Below are 17,826 nucleotides of genomic sequence, written 5' to 3'. Positions count from 1 at the left end.
AGGAGCTTGTTTTGGTCCTGTCAAGTATGGCCGAGTCAATACAGTTCAGGTATTTGTATAAAGCATTTGTGTAGAACTCTATATAGTTGCCAGCTCCATCTGAGGGGAAAGGTGCAGTGAAGCTATTTATCCCATCTCATAAGAGTTTATAATCTGCTTTGGAGAAGTTTTTTTAGTTTAGTTGGTGCTGGGTGATCAGGTATGATAGTAACTTCAAATGAGACTGATTTATGGTCAAATCTCACCAGGGAAGACCTCACAATGGGAGTGCTATAAGTGGTCCCCCATATTTGTAAGCACCAGATCCAGGATGTTGGGCTTGGGTGAAGTAGAAGGTGAAATGTGTGTGCAGCTGACCTGCTCATTGTCATATCTACTGACTAGTGTGTAAGAGAGTATGGATTCAATGTTAATATAGTTGATACTACTCTGTCTCAGTATGCCCATGTCGACAAAGCTGGCTGGAGAAACTGTGGGAAACTGTACATCCCTAGTGTTAGGTAAATTTATGCGGTCAGGAAGAGAGGTCGCACTTAGGGATGGCTAGTGTGTGAGAGGTATGTTGGTACCTCTGAGGCTAGGCTTAATGTTCTACCGGGCAGTAGAACTGAGTCACGAAAAACCTCTGGAAGACCACAAGCAAAGTGCTAAGGGAAAATTTAACAAGCAAAACATTTGCTACTATAACCACCAATGGTAACTACCGCTACGCGGCAATGCACGATGGTGCATTACACACAAGAAAGCACAGATGCGGGCTTATATAAAACATGAAATAACTCTTTTAACTCAAACTAGCAAATAAGGATGCACACCCACTGAGCTTTAGTCCAATCACCCTTGATTAGATGGGACCCAGACAGCACTTTCCTCCCACAAGAGTGCAGAAAGGCCTTCTCCAACAAAGATGGCTTGAATTTGATGCCCAGAGGTTACAAAACAGACCCAGAAACAGCAAGCCTGGAACTGGGCTATGCTACAGCCAAACTAGTAAAATATGTAGTAAAATGTGACCAAAAACAGTTCCAATAATTTATACGGACAGTAGAGTGCAAATACAATTTACCTGTCTTTGCTCTAACTACACAAAAACAAAGTCCTCTGCAAGTATGACTGGTGCAAGGCAAAAGGCCAACAAAACATGAACAAATAGCCAGTACCAGACGTCAGAGACGTCAGGCATCTACCATTATGGTAAAATATTAAGATTTTCTCCCACTGATGAAAGCCTTAGGGCTGAAACTGGCCTGGGATTTATTCATCCAAATAAATCTTATGTGTTACACTTTACTATTTGTGCCTTTTTCATACTCTGATGTCTGGTGCTGGCTATTTTTTCATGCTTTGCTCTAACTACCCCAGTAATATCTTTTACACTTTTTCATTTCTCTATTTTATTGTAATGTAACCTCACTAATATTTTACAAACCTTTGTACATAATCTATTATAATACATTTTACTGGTAGCATAATTCTACCATTATACTATATTTACTGTCATTTCAGTGTTATGTTCTTCCCTATTACTTTGCACATCTGGTCATTTATTGTCCATGAGAAATTGATCAGTTCACTACCTGGTAGACAAACTCAAATAAATGTTTTGCAAGTGGTTCACTAAGCATGTGTGCGCCTTAGTGTGTGCTGTGTCTCTATACAAGTTTTAAATATAGTTTCTCCATAATGAATTTCAGAGAAAAATTTGCCTTTTCATAGCAATCCCCAGTGGTGTTCATGAAAGCATTTCATTTGAATTATGTAGACACGGTAAGAGTCTGGTACATTCAGAATAGTATCTGGACTCTTGTTGCTGAATCTGCACAATTCAGTTAAAGATGCATTTGTAAAAATATACATTTCTTACTACTGAAACGGTTGCAAACAAGGTGCCAGTTGCAGTTTCCTGGGATTCTCCACCTCTACTGTCTAATCATATGTCTGCATACCTCTCAACCTCAATGCAAAAATCGGGACAAAGCAAAAATAATTGGGGGGGCAAAGGCCCAAAAATAAGGATAGATTTTAAATATTGATCTTATTAACATAGAAAATTGCTAGAACAGGTAATGCATTAGACTGCATTTTCTGAAGGATTTAGAGTCTGAAACTCAAATGTCTGCCATTATTTTGTGACTTTAGTCCTCCATGATTTGCCATAAAACCACATAGACCAAAGATATGAGGCAAAAATCTGGACATTCTGCAAAAATCAGAACAGTTGAGAGGTATGCACCTCTGCCTTCTGAGCCTGTATGTAAATCCAGCCATTTGGGAGCTGCCATGTGTCATATTTTTCACATTACAAATACTCCATTTGAGTTCCACAGTGAATAACAAGACATTATTGGGCTATTTGTAATTCTGTGAAAAATCTATAAATGACAACAAGTACAACAATGGGGTGACACCAGCATTTTCTCACACAGCATCTATGCCGATGTGAGAAGGAGCCTCTGTCATCATTCCAAGGTTAGTATAAAGTCATTATGGTGTGTGTCTGTGTGTGTGTGTGTGTGTGTGTGTGCGTGCGTGCGTGCGTGTGTGTGTGTGTGTGTGTGTGTGTGTGTGTGTGTGTGTAAAAACATTGAGTGAGTGCTGGCTTTTAGTGTGACACTACAAACATTTGAAAGTACAAACAGAGGTAGCAATCATTTTGAAATAGTTATGACATGCCTACATTGTTGCAATTTAACCATGTAGCACTGGCTACGGGTTTTCAGTAGCTATAGTGCCATATCATGTGATGTTAAGGTGTCAAGGAACCAAAATATTGCTGCTAGTATGATAAGGTTTTATACAGTAACACTGTATACAAGCACATTTCTTATGGAGTTTAGGAACACTACTACTGTGTTAAGCTTTTATACCTCGTCAATGGCACATTTCTTATGGAGTTTAAGAACTGTGCTGCTGTATTGTTAAGCATTTATCCTCATCTTTTAGCACAGTGCTATTAGTCTTTTTCATTAGTTTAAGTAAGAAGTGCTGTAAACAGTATAACCATCTAGTTGATGCATCTATAAGGTACACTTGTGTAAGTTGCACTTACTGTTAACAGTAGATGTTCAAGTTCTTCACTGCTGCAGTAGCATTTGGCTGTTTTAAGTTATATCGTGCCCAGGATACAACTAGCCAGTCTTCAAAGAGTTCTGGTTCCCTCCCACACCTACACAGACTGCTGATTGGCTAGCTCTTTGGAGGGAAATGTACATAACTTCAGGACTTCCTTGCCCAAACAAAAACAGAAAGCTTACTTGTCCTGAAACCCCCCAAAAGATATAAACACAACTTTTATCCCAACAAGAAGCTGGATGGACAGTGGGTGCAGTTACTGCAATAGTGAAAAATTTAGGCATCTACCATTATGGTAAGTGCAATATAGTGCAACTGTACTATGTTCATCATTCTCACTGATACAGTAGCTTTTGGCTATTAGGGTTGATTACCAAAGTTTATTGAACCCAAACGGAGGAAGGATAAGGGTCCAGAAGCCCCTGGAGAGTGATCCTAGCAAAGCCAGTCTTGTACCTGTAAAAGGAATCGAGTATCTAATGCTTTGTAAAACTATGTGAAGAGGACCGTGTAGTTGCCTCTATAATGTCTCTAGAGTTCACCCCTTTCCAGTATGCCATCAAAGAGAACAAGGCTCTATTAGACTATCCCTTAATCCTGAATGGAAATATTTTACCATGGTAGAAATAACAAATAAAAGATATAATAAGGAGCAACCAAGTGGAACTGTCTGAATTGATACAGGTTGTCCTTTTCCAGTCTCATACCATGAATTTCACAGCTGTATAGATTTCCTAAGGAACTTAGTACCGACAAGATAATATCCAAATTACAGAAGCATGACCAGAGTATATAGAGTGTATTATCCTTACCGATAAAACTCAAAGAAATGAGAGATGGATGATGAGATTCAAGGTACACCGTGAAAGTGGTAAAGGCATTTGTTTTTTTGTTTTGTTTTTTTTTACAGATAAACCTATCTTCATAGAAATGCAAAAGGGTGAAGCCACAATGAATGGTTGTAACCTGGATACTCTCTCACAGATGTCAGAGCAATAAACAAGTTAGCCTATCAAAAAAATGAACCAAAAATATCCAGAATATCTGGTTCAAATTTAGACAGAAATAACTTTCCCATCAAAAAGTAAAGATCCCCAGTTTAGTGTCACCTGAATAACAGGTGATCCTACATATCAACAGAAAAACCTCTTTGTAGAACAAGTTGAACAAAGTATGAAATGAAGAGGTGGATCCACTGGCAGACATGCTTAAGTGGCTGATAAATAACCCCCCACCACCAGAGTAGTAACAGGCCATAGGTTAGTAACTCACACAAATGTTCTAGAACCAGAAGTAATAATCCCAGATAGGGCCTTGGTCATAGGTGAGGCACTAACTAGAAAATGTTCTCCACTGGTTAACGTAACATTTCTAGTAACGGTATTTTTTGCCTTCTTTAGTACCTACTGCATATCCTCATGAAAAACGTGCCTAAAAGGTATTATAAATTAATCATCCAAGCAGTTAGTTGAAGTTGTTTTGGATTGGGGTACATCAAACTCACCCTGTCTTGTGTGAGTAGATTGAATTGAGAGGAAGCTTTTGGTTATTGCCCCTGGCCAACTCCATAAGCAGAAAGAACTGATGTTGTGTGGACCAGAAGGGAGTCATCACAATAATTTTTTGGAGAGTCCTTCTGAATCTTCAGAATGACCCTGAATTTAAGTGGGGAGGGTAAAAACGGATATAGGAACATTACTGACCAGAGGAATCAGAAGGCATCTGTTTTTCAGGCCTGCCTACAGAATTTACTTAGTTGTCTGTATTGAAAGGAGACAAACCAATCTATTTTAACTTTTCCACACAACTGGGTCATTTTCTGGAAGACCCCCCCCCCCAATCAATTTCCATTTGTGAGGATCTCTCCTGGTCTTGCTATTGCTTATCCACCCTTACATTTTGCTCTAACAGTATGTGCGTTGCTTGGAGGGTTATATAATGCTGAGGCACTAACTCTCAAGCCATCACAGCCAGCCTGCACAGAGAGGTATGACCTGGTGTCCCCCCCCCCCCATTTGTTTATGTAACACATCATTGTAGCATTGTCTGTAATCACCTGTAATGGTCTTGGGGACCACAGGTCATGAAGAGATTCTACAGCATGGATCATAGCTAACATCTCTTTGACATTTATATGCTTTGGTCTGGCTGAACTGTCCCACCTTTACCCCATAGAAGCTGCTACACCAATGCAGCTATTTCTTGATAAAGCCCAAAATTGAAATCTGAAAATCCCCCACCTGTTTTTTTTTTTTTTTTAATTTTCCTCATGTATAACCTGGCAAGAGGAATCATATTACTATCTAACCTAACTTCAGAGCATCTCAATAAATACTTTATCCTTAAATTTTCAGTGTCTATTACAATAGTTTCTGTCAAGTGTTTCACAATGCCCTAAATAGTTGCAGGTGCCATGACTTGACATTTTCCCTGTAAAAGTACCCTTCAAATTTCACTAATACCTATTTGCGCACAGTGCAGCTAGTTTGCACAGCACCAAGGACTGCCCCCAGAATCGTGAACCAAATACTCCTGACTATACCCTGTATTCTCACAACAATCATCTAATCAATAAAAAGGACCTGTTATAATGGATATGAACTTTTCTACAATCTCTTTTGCCAGTTTGGTGGATATGGGAATCCTGAGACAATGCAGAAATCCTCTCATGTTCACTCAGAATCAGTTAATTCTCAAACTGAGAAGGTTATGCGATACATGTATTTACACAATGATACTGAAGGCACAGTTCTCACATAAAAGCAATCCTAATGACAGTCAGGTTGTCAGTACTGCACACACTGCACCCATCACATACAGCATGAACCAGCCACATAGACCCATATGTACTGAGGTATTTAACTGTAACCAGCAACACATACAGCTACATCTCATAGAGCCTCTACTTCTAAGCCCATAAGGCAGGCCAACACCCAACCCAACATTCTGGTCATTGGAAACTCCATTATAGGTTCATAGGTGTGTACTAGGCTAATGGCCATGGGGCCTTTACAAGCCTAGCCCATAGAAGTGCCCTGGCATTGTGTCACCCGTCATTAGCTCCCAGTGCCTCTATCAAGTAGAGCCACTGGAGTGCTCCCTGGGGTGAATTTTCTATTTCCTATCCACTTATCAAGATTTCTCTTGAAGAGGGCTAGAGAGGTGCTCTGCTTGACATGTATGGGAAGTCTATTCCAGAGCATGGGCAGTCTCCAGGTTATGAACCTCTCCCTCCAGCATGTTCTGTTGATTGTGGTAATGAGATTGAGGTCTCTGGAGCTTCTGGTGTGAAGGGATTGGGATTTCGTTAGATGTAGCATTTCTAACAGAGCTGGGTTAGACATGGCTTTGTAAGTCAAGCAAAGAATGTATCTTAGCAGACGATATGAGACCGAGAATAGCTGGAGATTTCTGAGTCTGTCCATATACGGTATGTGTTTAAGGCCTAGAATCCTCTTCATGAGGTACATTTGTGGCCTCTCCAGCTGTTGCATGTGTCTAGTGAGGTACATGCCAAATGGGGCATTATATTCATTGTCTTAATGAGGGAAGAGTAGAGAGAAATGATGACCTCTTTCTTCCTGGATGTAAAACCCTTGGTAATGAAATGTGCCACATAGAAGGACTTTCTGACTACAGTGGCAATGTGGTGGTCGAAGGAGAGGTTGTTGTCAACCTGTGTCAGAAGATCTCTTATAACACCTGCAGTGTTCAGTGGGCTCCCATCAATGTAGTAATTAGTGGGAACTGAGTTTTTCCCAAAGGGGATGAAGATGCATTTTTGGCATTAAGCTTAAGGCCATGGTTTCAACACCAGTCATTGGTCTCAGTGAGGCCTTCTTGTAGGATGTCTGCATCACTTGGGAATTTAATAATGACTCCCAGCTTGCAGTTGTCTGCGGATGTGGTCAGCCAGAGTCCTTCCATGTTAGCCTGGACTTCTGAGAAGTAGATGCCAAACAGGAGAGGACCCAGGACCTATCTCTGTGGCACTCCACTCGTGACTGGTCGGCAGTCTGACTTGGAGTCTGCTACTTTCACACTGTGTGTTCTATCTGTGAGCCAATTTGCAACCCAACTAACCTAGTTTGGTGAGTTTATCAATAATTCCTGAGTGAGGAATGGTACCAAAGCTCTTGGCCAGATCAAGGTAGGCTGTATGAACTGCCTTACCTTCATCCACCGCTCTGGTGACTGACTCAAAGAAGTCAACCAGGTTGAGCAGGCATGATCTACCTTTAACAAAACCAAATTGCATGGGATCTAGAGTTTGGAGATTCCTTATATCCTTGTTAATTAGGTCCATGATGATGCACTCCATAGCCTTACATAGACTCGTCAGGCTAATGGGGTGATAATTTCCAGGGTCTGTAGTCACTCCTCCTTTATGGGGGTAAAGTTGGCACTGAATTTGAATGTTGATAATATCTGCACACAGTGCATTGGTGTATGATTCGGCAGTTATACATCTATTTTCCATTGGCATGGGTGTCGTGAAGTTAGCCTCCTCTGTATTTAGGAGTCCAAAGTCAGCTTTGGAGAAGTTTTTCATGGTGGATAACTTTGCAGAGGGTGTGGGTGAGATGTGGATTTCCATGGTGATTAGTTTGTGGTCGGATCTAAAGAGGGAGGAATTGACTATTTGTGTTTAGCAACGGTTGCCCATGTTAGTAATAACCAGGTGAAGGATGTTGCTTCCCCTAGTGGAGGGTAAGAATGAGCTGGTCTAGGGCATTGGAACTGATGAATTCCAGGAAGCGTTAGGCCAGTGCATTGGTGCTTGAGTAGTTTTCCCAGTTGATGGAGGGGTAGTTGAAGTCTCCTAGTATGAGAGAGTTGGGTTGGACCTTGATAGATTCCAGAGTGCTTAGGAATGTGGAGTGAGAGTCTAGGGACATGGTTGGGGACTTATAGCAGGCTATGACCTGGATCGCAGTCTTACCCAATGTTATGAGACAACTAAGCCAATTATTAAAGTCAGTTCCTCTCACTAGGCTGAGTAAGGAGAAAATCACGGCCAGTTGTTTATCAGGAGCCAGGATCCATGAGATTCCACATTGACTCAGGTCACAGGACCACAAGTGCCAGTATGATTCAGTCTAATCTGTGCAGGTGTGAATGACCTGAGGCATACCTCCCTAGACTATATGAAGAGAGACATGATGGAGCTCTTGAAATATGTGTAGCAAGCTGTATGAACCTACCACTGAGCAACATTCTAGTTTTTTCCAAAGATGATGCCACAATACAAACAGAAGTTAACTGACTTTAATAATTGACTTTCTTTCTGGTGTCTTTCTAAGGGGGTGCAATATCTGTCAGCATGGAAGGACATAGTCAAGAGACCATGTTGCTTTGCAAGGGATGGTCTACACCTCTCAGCTCTAGTTATTTGAATATTAGCTAAAACATTGTTCTTCCCATAATGCCTTTTTTAGGCAATGCCAACTTGACAAAGCTTACAATATAGTAAATGAAAACAAAGCAAATCTGAAGGTGTTGCTGCTCAATTCCACGAAGATAAACAAGAAATACCATTTCCAACAAGCTCTTCTCTACCTACAGAATGCTGACATTCAGTCGCATGGATTAAGGCTGCAAAGAACATTCCAGCGGTGCAAGTCTGCAATGCCTTCCACACATTTAGACCAGTTGCTACAGAGGCAGGGACTAAAGTTGGAAGTGTCTCAATTTACATAAAAAATAAATATGCCCCCAGGCTAGTCAAACAGGATAATGCACTTGAGATTCTCTACATTCAAAATCCCATACCATATCCTTACAATCTATAGATCCCGATCTATGGCCTTGGTAACCCATAACACATGTTTAAGCTTTCTGGAGACATTCACCATCCGATCCAATATCATATTCATGGATGACTTTATTTACCGTACTGTAAACTGGGAATCATATATGACACCAAAGTTGAAGGCACAGAGATTCCTTTAACTCTGTCAATATGCCAACCAGGGGTGCAAACATGCTGGGTCTTGTCCTTACTAATATGTTAAAGTGCTGCACACTCCCTAATGTAATGTCTTCTCTGGTAAGGTCAGACCACAAAACAGTCTTCTTTGAAGTAAAAATAAAACCCAGGATCCTAATTTATCCTGGAACATACAGAAACTACTTTAAGAATAACTTCCTACTATTAAGTGATAACCTGGAAAGATTTCAAGCCCTGAAGCACTGAAAACACTGCTGCCTGTGTGGAACTGCTCACAGAAACCTTATAAAAGCATGTTAATAGCTGCATAGAGACAGCTGTACCCACCATGAATAAGTACAGAACAAATGCAAAACAAAAAAAAACAAGCCACCCTGTTAGAATCACAACACCAATAGGATGTATAACAGAAGGAAGAAAATCATGGCAAAAATTATGAGGCGTAATTCCCAGCAAGATCAACACACACTCATCAAAGTAAAAAAAAAAAAAGCTCAGAGGATGTATAAATTCTGCCAAAGCCATGTTTGAGGTAAATCTGGCCTCCCAGGCCAGGGACAATCACAAGGCATTCCTTAGCTATGTCTGCAACTTCAAAGGCAATGCACAATTGTTGTGTGCAGAGCTCATTGTTAATAGATCCATCTACAGTGAGCTAAAAGTTATAGCAAACCTGCTGGCAGACAAATTCAGCTCCAGGTTTACACTCCCAGCTTTCCCTCCAGTAATATCAACTATAACTCCCCCAACTATCACTAGGGAACAGGTCCTAAATGTTGTCATTAAGGTAAAAAACACTGCATTGATGGCTCCAACAATACTGCAAGTTGCTTTTCAAATAACACGAAACACAACATACCAGTATGCCTGGAATTACAATTTAACCATAGCCTCCAAACAGGCTTCATGCCTCACAAATAAGAAAGGCAGTCATCATCCCTCTGCACAAAGATGGGCCATCTGCAACCCCAGAAATTGCAGACCCATAGTCTTCACTAGTCTCATATGCAAAGTGATGGAAAGGATTATCATGGAAATGCTCGATAATGACATAGGAAACCTCCAGACACTGGACACAGTCCAGTTTGGTTTCATCAAGGGCAAGTCATTCTTACTCAACCTGGTGGACTTCTTTGCGAGACCTTCTGGTCACCATAGCAATTGACAAGTTCAGAATGGTTCAAACTGCCTACCTTGACCTCACCAAGGCATTTGACACAATACCCCACTTTGTATTATTGACAAATTCAGCAGGGTAGGTATAAATCTTTATTACACCATAAGATTGCCAGCTAGCTCACAGACATAACTCGGGAAGTTAGAATAAGGGAGTCCACCTCTACAAAGAGGCTAATCACCATCAGAGTCCCTTAGGGATTGGTCCTGGAACTGTTCAGTTTTGGCATCTACTTTGCTGAAGTCGAGGCCAATGTCAAGAGCCTCTGGGTGACCAAATTTGCAGACAATTGTAAATTAGGAGCAGTCATAGAATCCCCCACTGACACCAATGTTCTCCAAGAAGGGCTACTACAGACAAATAACTGCTGTCAGAGCATGAACTAAAACTAAATGCCAAGAAATGCATAATAGTATCCTTCAGGAAGTTGGCCACTCCTGGTAACTACTGTATTGACAGCACACTCCTAAGAGTTGACCCAATACTCAGGGACTTGGGGACACATATAGGCAGTAATCTAGCCTTTGATATTGAAATTATCTGTACTAATGAGGAAATCATTCTATGTTGTTCAACTTAAGTGTATGGCATCTAGGTCCAAGCAGGTCATCATTCCCCTGGTTTGGGCACTCATTAGATCACTGAGAACAATGTCCTCTTTGATATGTACTTAAGCAGACATATCCAACAATTGGAATGTCCACAAAGGTTCCTCACTAAAAACTATAAGGAGTAAATAACATTATCCTATGCAGACCACATCAAAGCCCTATGCCTAGCATACAATGCATCTTCGGACTCCACTCAGATGGACCTACTTCATATCTGCAAAACAAACAGCACCAGAATGACTCATTCTAATTACTTAAACCTTGTCTGTGATATAAATACTGGACAGACAAGTATGTATGGTAGAGACTACCCCTTCTCTGGAACAGGCTCACCCAATTCAAGTGTAAGTAAGACATCTGGATGGGTAGCCAGAAATTCATCCCTGGTTTGGCACCTATGTCTCTAATGGGCATAGGCAACATGTAAATGGTTCATTTCTTAGGCACTTACTTGTAAATGTTTTATCTCCTAAGCCCTTGCTTACACTACCAAGGCAATCAGAATTTGTCAGAGATTTGGGATGCATGGCTAGGCTTAAGAAGGCCCCAGTAGTCATTAACCTAGTACACATCTATGAACCAATAAACCTTTGAAAATCATAGAAGCTATGAACCCTAGAATTCTGGGTACTTTTCCGTTAATGGGGCAACAGTCCTGCCGCGAAATATAGACAGAAAAATCAAAATGTAATTTCACTTTATGGTACATTAAGGGATGCATGGGGAATCTATATAATGGAGGTAGTCTGCAATTCGGTACATAAGTAACAAACGGAGCCTAGTGGACGTAACTATCAACCTCAGCACAAGAAGTCGGGACAAAGTCAAAGTAACGGGAGACAAAGTTCCAACATTATGGACAGATTTTAATTGCTTGCTACCTCATATAAACTTGAAAATTCATAGAAAACATATTTTGATGTAACATGTATTTTCTAAAGGATGTGATGTCCGAAATTCAAATGTTTGTCATTATTTAATTACATCCCAAATGATCTGCCAAACAATCACACATTTTTTGGAGGATAACACCAAAAATATGACTTAAAAATCTGGACATTCAGTGAAAATCTGGACAGGTGCGAGGTAACAAATGGCAATATACAAAGTCAAGCTAGTAATTCTATTATTTTATTTGTTTATTCATTGATATGCACCTTAAAAAAGTGAAATATTTCTTTTAGATGCTGCTATAACCACCTCAGCAAACTAAATTTTCAGCACCCGCAATCTAAATAGGGAAAAATAACTCCGCAAAGAGACCAGTCACCCATGGATTCCCTCAGGATTCTGTGATGGCACCTTTCCTGTTTGGCTTCTTCTTCTCTGAGGTGTGAAGGCTGATACCAAGGGCTGTGGCTGAGCAAGTTTGCACCATTAACAGAAAAGTAAAAGTACCCTTTTCCATTAACTGGGCAACAGTCCTGCCACGAAATGTAGATGGAAAAGTCGGCACGTAATTTCAGTAACATTTCCCTTACTTTTCCATTTATATTTCATGGCAACACTGTTGCCCCGTTAATGGAAAAGTACCGAATTCTGAGATATTCTCTGGCTGAAGTCTCAGACTGATTGGAGAAGATTATTGAAGTTTCCAGATACAAACTCATCTTTTCCTGTGTTAAGAATGCCCTTGAAGAGATGTATCTAGAAGTCAGTCTAAAAACACAATCCTGTTTGAGGGCGTCAAGAGGGATTTTTTTGAACATTTATCTGGAAGCCCAGATTAATAAGAAGAAGAAACCCATGTTAAGGACTCCTGACATCTGACAGAAGACTCTGCAAATATCATTTAGATGTGTAAATAAGAGAAAATGTGAATGCCTTGCAGTCAGCAAAGAGTTATCACTGGAGCTCGACATTTTGCAAACTCCCTAGGAGCTATAGCTAACTCAAGGGGTAATGCAGAAAAAAGATAATGTGACCCAGACACAAAATCTGAGAATTTTTCTGAAACCTCTGGCTATGGGAATGTGGTGATAAGTGCAGTTTAGTTCTAATGTTACCACAAAACTCAGAAAAGAAATAACTGATAACAGACTCTGAACACAGAACATTTTGAATTTTGGTACTTTCACAAAGCGATTGAGATAGGAAGTAAGGTTAATACCCCATAGACTGCAAAGTATACACATCTCTTGTTACTGATAATTAATGTTAATGTCATAACAGCCGTCCACACAGGACATCTGTTGCTGACTAGATCAGACTCTCAATCACAGAAGGGAAGAAATAGATTAATAATTAATACATAAAAAGTAATGTTGACTCATTTTTGGCTAGTTTTATTAAACTGAATGCTGTTGATGAAATGTTTTGCTTTTCAAATTAAGTTATTGCCAGTTAGTCTGCTTACCTCATGTACATATAATTTAGGGTGGAGTTTAACCTCCAGGAGGCCTACAAATCACTTTTCTTTACATGTTCAGCCCTTAGTATTTGCATTACAAGATTAAGATTCAATATTTTATCTGGATGCTAAGTTCATCTGAGGACGCAAGCCAGAATACCATACTTGTTTTCCCTTGATATAAAACCATAAAGTATGTTGTCAGTTAAACACTTTCTCTGATTTCTTCTTTAATTTTTGTTATTGTTAATGCTTAATTCTGATTTTTCAAGGAAAAACAAACATTATTTTGCAGTTATCTGTGCTCTCTAAGGCATATAAATTAACATTTCAGCTGTTACTTACATTCATCATGGGAATGATTCAGTAATACTTCAACAGTTTTATTTGCCCTCAGAAGAGAATAAACAATACTGTAGTCCAGTGATGTTACATAACACAACTAAAAGAATGTTAACTTGGAAAGTATCTGGTTTGTAAGTGTGTCAGAGACCAGCTGTTAACTGCCAGATTTTTTTTTATTATTTTTTAGCCCTAATTACTGAGTGGCATGGTTAAAGTTAATACTAGATTGGCAGATCATAGCAAGTGAAAATTGTTTAGTCATTGAGGCAACAAAAAGAAAGTTTGAATCTCACACTACCGCATTGAGGGGACATGCTAACTTCTTTTTTCACCACCTCTTTTCACATTCATGCCATCCCTTCTCAAAAGAGATTTTGTTATTCATCTCCACTTATCAAATCACTGGCACTCTTTTCAAAACTGTCTGTTATGCACCTGTACTCTTCTACAAACAAAAAACAAACCTTCTTTTGACTACTATATCTCAGTTGTGGTAAGGAAGTCTTTCTTTCTCACACAGTTCATCTTCTGCAGTATCTCATCTAGATCAAAGGATGTCCAACCATCATCAAATACAATGACCACTTTGAAATATACCTATTTAAGCACCTTGTATAAAATAGAAGGCACCAAAGAATTATGCCAAAAATGTCTTGTTTATGCCACTTAAACTATCCTGACAGATTTAAATCTTCCCTCTAATCCGACATATATTTGTCTGTTGTATTGCTCATAGAAAGACCCTGAACTTTTTTATCTTTTCCTATATTCATAGAGCAAACAGACTAACAAACGCTTGATCCATAAACCTAAACCTCCATTGTAAGAGTAACAACACCTACTGGTGTATTACAATTCATGCCTATTGCGCTTCCCACATTTGCAGTAGACTTTCTCATTACATTAAGCAAAATGGCTCCCCAACTGCCATCAAAGACAACCTCAATGACAAGACGGGTAACCCCAAATTTGTCTAGCATTAATGCAAATGATCTTCTGATCAAAAGAAACCAGTCTACCATTATTGCCACATGAGTGATCGACTAAGCTTCTTGATGGCCCTCTAGTCATAGGCATATTATAAAAGTATTAATGTATGATCTTATAATCCAGTGAATGATTCCTTAATATGCCATTACAGCATATTTCTTGTTTATGTAAATATATTTTTTACCCTGCATTAGGAATTTATAATTTGCAACACTTGGTGTTATCTTAGGCACTGGTTGAAGCTTAGTGCTTTACTATACCTAAATAATCTATGGCATTCCTTCTATTTCACCAAGGCAGCTAGCCCAAAGTTTCCCTGTAATGTATGCAGTGCAGTTATTTTACTAATCCTAGCTCTTGGTAGCACCCCTTTTTAGAGGTGGGAGGTCTGGAGAACTGAGGCTCATATAATAAATTAGCATTGTTCATTGCCTAAGATTCTGCTGTAGTCAACAATATATCTGGGTGCCTTAAATGTCTGTCATAGTTCAATATCCTTATGCCTCAGGCATATAATGTACTTCACAGGCATGTGTCCCATGAGATATCCTGATGTCCTCTTTTGTCAAACTACTATGGCTTTCATTTATTAAAAACAAACTTTTAGCCAATTACTGCACTACTCTACAAATAGACACATTTTATGATTTAAGGTATTTCAAACATTACAGAAAACACTGTCCTATAAAACATTGTTTGAATCACTTACATCAGAGAAAAGCTTCTGGTTAGTGTTCACACTGCAATCAGCAATCACGGAAATTTAAAATTTTGACTCTCTTAAAGCAATTTTTTGTTTTCATCTCTTGCTCAATCTGAAACTTAAACTGGTTCATCTGTGTAGAAGTCTTCTAACTTCCACCGGACTGCAGTCTGCAAATCTATAGTTTGTTCTGTATGTCTGATTGTTCATAATTCTGACCATATAGAACATAAGTTGGTCAATGCTTAGTGGTTCTGTCATTCACCGTTCACATCTATATCTACTTTTGTTGCATATCACCCACCTCCCCTTGTTAAATTTCTGGTAATTTACAGGTCAAAGTACTATTCACATAGTATCTTTTTTAACTCAGTTTAAGCACTACCATTTTTCCATAATTTTATAATAATCTAGACCTGCAACAAAATGTTTTGTTTCTAAGGTTTATTAGGCCCGTGTGAACAGCTTTCCATTCATCTCTTTGCCTTTCTTGGAATCATTTGAAGAGGGATACACAAGATCTGAGAGCACAAGGTCAAATGTTCTAAAATTCAACAAGATTCAATTGATGAAAGGGAGGGGTGGAGCTAGCAACCACATGGAGTAGATGTGCCTTTAAAAGCTGCGTTGAAAAGGGTACTTTCTGTATTCCTTATAAAAATCTCTATTCAGGTCAAGCATGGTATTAAAAGAGGTGAGTCTACCCTGTCGTTACATTTAATTGTGTGAAACTCACTGTTTTAAGTGTATTACAAAGAGCAGCCAGTTCACATGTTTGATAGAAGAATATAACTAAACAATTAGCCATTACATTATTCAAGATGGACAGTTACAGGAAACATGCATCCATAAATTCTCACATTATTCTAATCCAAATGTTTCTAGATAAGTTAGAAGACTGAGAGTTTTATCTTTTCTGCTGGTCATTTACCTGCAGTATTAGATTTAATTTTGCCTCATAAGTTAATAATAGAACAGGCATACAGAGTACTTAAACCTCTGCGACCAACAGGTTCTCTGCCACAGCATATTATATTTAAGTGTTTGAACTTTTTAGAGAAAGAAGCTCTTTAAAATGCTGCTGAAATGAAAAATAAGACCTTCCAGATGGATGGTTCTAAAATTTCTTTGATACAGGATCTTTTACCAGCAACCCTTCATAAATGCAAAGCCTTCAATGAAGTGGGTGGACAATGCTACGAGAATGGCATTCTTACTTTTTTAAATACCCAGCACTGCAACAGATTAATTGACAAAACAATGTTTACTCTTTCTCCACTACAGACTCAGCATATGCTTTTTTACAGTACCATTTTCCATCTGGTGTAGACAGTCAAACTCCACATACTGACAATAATCCTTTTGTTAATGACTGTCTTTAGTGAACTGACTGAAGTGCAGTCCAAGGGAAAATCTTGGCTATTCGGGCCCCAGATAAGAATGTACAACATAATAACTCCAAAGTGGCCGACAATTTGCAGAGATTCGACATGAATGAATCCCCAAGTCAACATAAACTGCCACCCAAACAGCTCTTTAGCTCATTTACTCAAAAGTAAAGCAGTCATGAGCCATCAGCAACACACAAAAACGGGAGAAAACTGATAAGCAGAAAAAAAATAACAGTAATGAGAAAACGCCTTAAAATGGCGCCGAATACTTTATAGACAAATCTGGTACATCTAAAAATACTAAAAATGTTATTGATGGATGATAGTGCCATTTCTTATCTATTTTTGAGATAACACTGCCCTTTTCTGTGACTTAATGAAGCTTGTTAATTTTCAGATAGAAGGGGTGCCAGCCCAATGCCTGGGAATGCACGTGAGGTGCCATGTTTAAGAGATCTGTAACTGTCTGTGAGTGAACAGTTATTCATACCTGTTTACTGAATTTCTGAATTGTCTTCTTGTTATGTTTTAATATTAAAGCTGATATGATTTATTTGTAGGAATGCAAAGTTATATGGAAACAAACTAGAGTGCTTAATAATTTCTGCCAATGAAGTGTAATATTAACAAGAGGTCCAAAGCTAGAGTGTTGAGGGCAGATCTGCTCTGAGTTACAGCACAATGGCACTAAATATACAGACCTAACTGATATTGCCAACATCCTGGCAGATAGGTTCAGTGCTATCTTTACCCCCCTCACACCCCCTAAAGAGCCCATCTCTATACCAGAAGAATGCAAAGTTCCTGTAATCACAGCTGCACAGGTAAAAACCACACTCTCCAAAGCCAAGAACACAGCATCCATGGGACCAGACAACATCCCAGGCTGCATTCTACATGAACTGCAAAATGAACTGGCACCCCCACCTAAGTACCATGTTCAGTCATAGCCTCACCTCAGGCGTTGTGCCTGCTGGATGGTGCACAACAATGGTTATCCCACTCCACAATGGGGGAGTCAACACAGACCCCGGGAACTACCACCCCATTAGCCTGACGAGCCTGGTCTGCAAGGCCATGGAAAGTATCATCATGGAACTTATAAACAAAGACATTGGTAATCTCCAAGCTCTGGACCCCACCCAGTTCAGGTTTGTAAAAGGCAGATCATGTCTCCTAAACCTGATAGACTTCTTTGAAGCAGTCACCAAAGCCATAGAAAAGTTTAACATGGTTC

This window comes from Protopterus annectens, chromosome 8.part0 (assembly GCF_019279795.1).
Source record: "Protopterus annectens isolate FY-2018-M chromosome 8.part0, PAN1.0, whole genome shotgun sequence".
Classification (NCBI taxonomy): domain Eukaryota; kingdom Metazoa; phylum Chordata; order Ceratodontiformes; family Protopteridae; genus Protopterus; species Protopterus annectens.
Note: the sequence above shows the minus strand (reverse complement) of the source record.